Source organism: Triticum urartu, chromosome 6A (genome assembly GCF_056163025.1).
Source record: "Triticum urartu cultivar PI428250 chromosome 6A, HENAU_Tu73, whole genome shotgun sequence".
NCBI classification, from domain to species: Eukaryota; Viridiplantae; Streptophyta; class Magnoliopsida; order Poales; family Poaceae; genus Triticum; species Triticum urartu.
In genome coordinates, this window is record NC_141878.1 from 419,335,625 (window position 1) to 419,339,306 (window position 3,682).

The following is a 3,682-nucleotide window of genomic DNA, read 5'->3' on the forward strand; positions in this document are numbered from 1 at the left end:
GCGCGGAGAGGTGGCGCGGGGCAGCGGCAGCGACAAGGCGACGAGCAGTAGCGGCGCACGGCGGGAGGCGGGAGGCGGGGCTGCGGCGGCGGTGGTTATGAGGACGGGGCGGCGGGGCCTCAGCTTATAAAGGCCGGGGGAGGGTGGCGGCTTGGGGAGGGGGTAAGGGCGAGGCGGCATCGGTCGCAGAGTCCGGCTCGGACTCTGCCGACGGCGGCAGGACAGACTCCTGCGTGGGGAGGCGGCGGCTGCATGGGCCGGCTGGGCCGTTGGCCCAGTTCGGTCCAAACATTTTTTTAATATTTTCACCAGATTGGAAAAATCCAAAATAAAATAAATAAAAATCCTAAAAAATCCCAAGAACAATTTTCACGGTCCTCTGCTAATATTTAGGACAACATGAACATTTTTTGGGCTAAAAGGCAAATTTTTCATAATTTACTCAAATAAAATCTCAAATAAAAATCAAATAAATATATTTTTATTTAAAATTAAATTTCCATTATTTCCTCTGTTTGGAAGAATTCATGTTATCTTCTCTCATTATTTTTTTTATTTTTGAAATAATCGGAAAAATAATTTCAAATAAAAATCACTTGATCCAATTTACCAATTTTGAAAAAAAATCAAAAATGGATTTTATGAAAACCTCCAACTCTCTCAGATGGTCCTTGAGTTGCTTAAGGTATCTAGATTAAAAATGGCCAAATAAACCAAATAAAAATGCAAAGAGCATGGATGCATATGATGACCTAATGTTTAACATCCAAATTGAAAATTGGGATGTTACACCAATCTTTGCTTAATCCGTAGCTCATGTTTTGAGTTGCAAATATGAGCAACAGAACGAGTATCAAATACCCAGGCGCTACTACGAGCATTAGTAAGGTACACATCAATAACATGTATATCAAATATACCTTTCACTTTGCAATCCTTCTTATCCGCCAAATACTTGGGGCAGTTCCGCTTCCAGTGACCAGTCCCTTTGTAGTAGAAGCATTCACTCTCAGTCTTAGGTCCACACTTGGGTTTCTTGACTTGAGCAGCAACTTGCTTGTCGTTCTTCTTGAAGTTCCCCTTCTTCCCTTTTCCCTTTTTCTTAAAACTAGTGGTATTGTTAACCATCAACACTTGATGCTCCTTCTTGATTTCTACCTCCACAGCCTTTAGCATTGCGAAGAGCTCGGGAATTGTCTTATCCATCCCTTGCATATTATAGTTCATCACGAAGCTTTTGTAGCTTGGTGGCAGTGATTGAAGAACTCTGTCAATGACACTATCAATAGGAAGATTAACTCCTAGTTGAGTCAAGTGATTGTGGTACCCAGACATTCTGAGTATATGTTCACTGACAGAACTATTCTCCTCCATTTTGCAGCTGTAGAACTTATTGGAGACTTCATATCTCTCAATTTGGGCATTTGCTTGAAATATTAACTTCAACTCCTGGAACATATCATATACTCCATGACATTCAAAACGTCGTTGATTTCCCGGTTCTAAGAAGTAAAGCATGGCAGACTGAACTATCGAGTAGTCATCAGCTTTGCTCTGCTAGACGTTCATAACATCCGGAGTTGCTCCTCCAACGGGTCTTGCACCTAGCGGTGCTTCCAGGACGTAATTCTTCTGTGCAGCAATAAGGATAATCCTCAAGTTACGAACCAAGTCTGTGTACTTGCTACTATCATCTTTCAACTTAGCTTTCTCTAGGAACGCATTAAAATTCAAAGGAACTATAGCATGGGCCATTTATCTACGACAACATAGACTGCAACATACTATCAGGCACTAAGTTCATGATAAATTGAAGTTCAATTAATCATATTACTTAATAACTCGCACTTAGATAGACATATCTCTAGTCATCTAAATGATCACGTGATCCAAATCAACTCAACCATGTCCGATCATCACGTGAGATGGAGTAGTTTTCAATGGTGAACATCACTATGTTGATCATATCTACTATATGATTCACGCGCGACCTTTTGGTCTCAGTGTTCTGAGGCCATATCTAAATATGCTAGGCTCGTCAAGTTTAACCCGAGTATTCTGCGTGTGCAAAACTGGCTTGCACCCATTGTATGTGAATGTAGAGCTTATCACACCCGATCATCACATGGTGTCTCGGCACGACGAACTGTAGCAACGGTGCATACTCAGGGAGAACACTTATACCTAGAAATTTAGTGAGAGGTCATCTAATAATTCTACCGCCATACTAAGCAAAATAAGATGCATAAAAGACAAACATCACATGCAATCAAATAAGCGATATGATATGGCCATCATCATATTGTGCCTTTTATCTCCATCCCCAAAGCACTGTCATGATCACCATCGTCACCGGCTTCACACCTTAATCTCCATCGAAGCATCGTTGTTATCTCGCCAACTATTGCTTCTACGACTATCTCTACCGCTTAGTGATAAAGTAAAGCAATTACATGGCGACTACATTTCATACTATAAAGCGACAACCATATGGCTCCTGCTAGTTGCCAATAACTGTTACAAAACATGATCATCTCATACAACAATTTATATATATCATCACGTCTTGACCATATCACATCACAGCAAGCCCTGCAAAAACAAGTTAGATGTCCTCTACTTTGTTGTTGTAAGTTTTACGTGGCCGCTACGGGCTTCTAGCAAGAACCATTCTTACCTACGCATCAAAACCACAACGATTTTTTGTCAAGTGTGTTGTTTTAACCTTCAACAAGGACCGGGCGTAGTCAAACTCGATTCAACTAAAGTTGGAGAAACAGACACCCACTAGCCACCTATGTGTGAAGCATGTCGGGAACCAGTCTCATGAACAGGGTCATGTAATGTCGTCTGGCCGCTTCATCCAACAATGCCGCCGAATCAAAGTCAGACGTTGATGGTAAGAAGTATGACTATTATCGCCCACAACTCATTGTGTTCTACTCGTGCATATAACATCTACGCATAGACCTGGCTCGGATGCCATTGGGGAACGCAGTATTTCAAAAAATTTACCTACGGTCACGCAAGATCTATCTAGGACATGCATAGCAACGAGTGGGGAGAGTGGGTCTACGTACCCTCGTAGACCGAAAGCGGAAGCGTTTAGTAATGCAGTTGATGTAGTTGAACATCTTTGCGATCCAACCGATCCAAGTACTGAACGTACGGCACCTCCACGATTAGCACACATTTAGCTCGATGACGTCCCTCAAACTCTTGATCTAGTTGAGGCCGAGGGAGAGTTCCGTCAGCACGACGGTGTGGCAACGGTGATGATGAAATTACCGGTGCCAGGCTTCGCCTAAGCACTATGATGATATGACCGGGGCGTGTAATTGTGGAGGGGGGCACCGCACACGGTTAAGAGAAACTTATGTGTGTTAGGGTGCCCCCTGCCCCCTAGGGTGCGCCAGGAGAGGGGAATCCTACTAGGACTCCTAGTCCTAGTAGGTTTCCACCTAAGGACGAGGGGGAAGAAGGAAGGGAGAGATGGAAGGGAAGGCGCGCGGCCAGCCCCTTGTGGCCCTTCCTCTCTTCCCGCTAAGGCCCATCAAGGCCCATTAGTTCCCCCGGGGGGTTCCGATAACCCTCCGGCACTCCGATAATTATTCAATACCTCTCGGAACTCATCCAGTGTTAGAATAATATCGTCCAATATATCAATCTTTATGTCTCGACC

General features: G+C 43.8%; 1 pseudogene; it reads right to left on the minus strand.

Moving 5' to 3' along the window:
* Positions 1-680: 680 nt before the first annotated feature.
* On the minus strand, positions 681-1,424 carry LOC147965492 (uncharacterized; annotated as a pseudogene).
* Between the last annotated feature and the right edge of the window lie 2,258 nt (positions 1,425-3,682).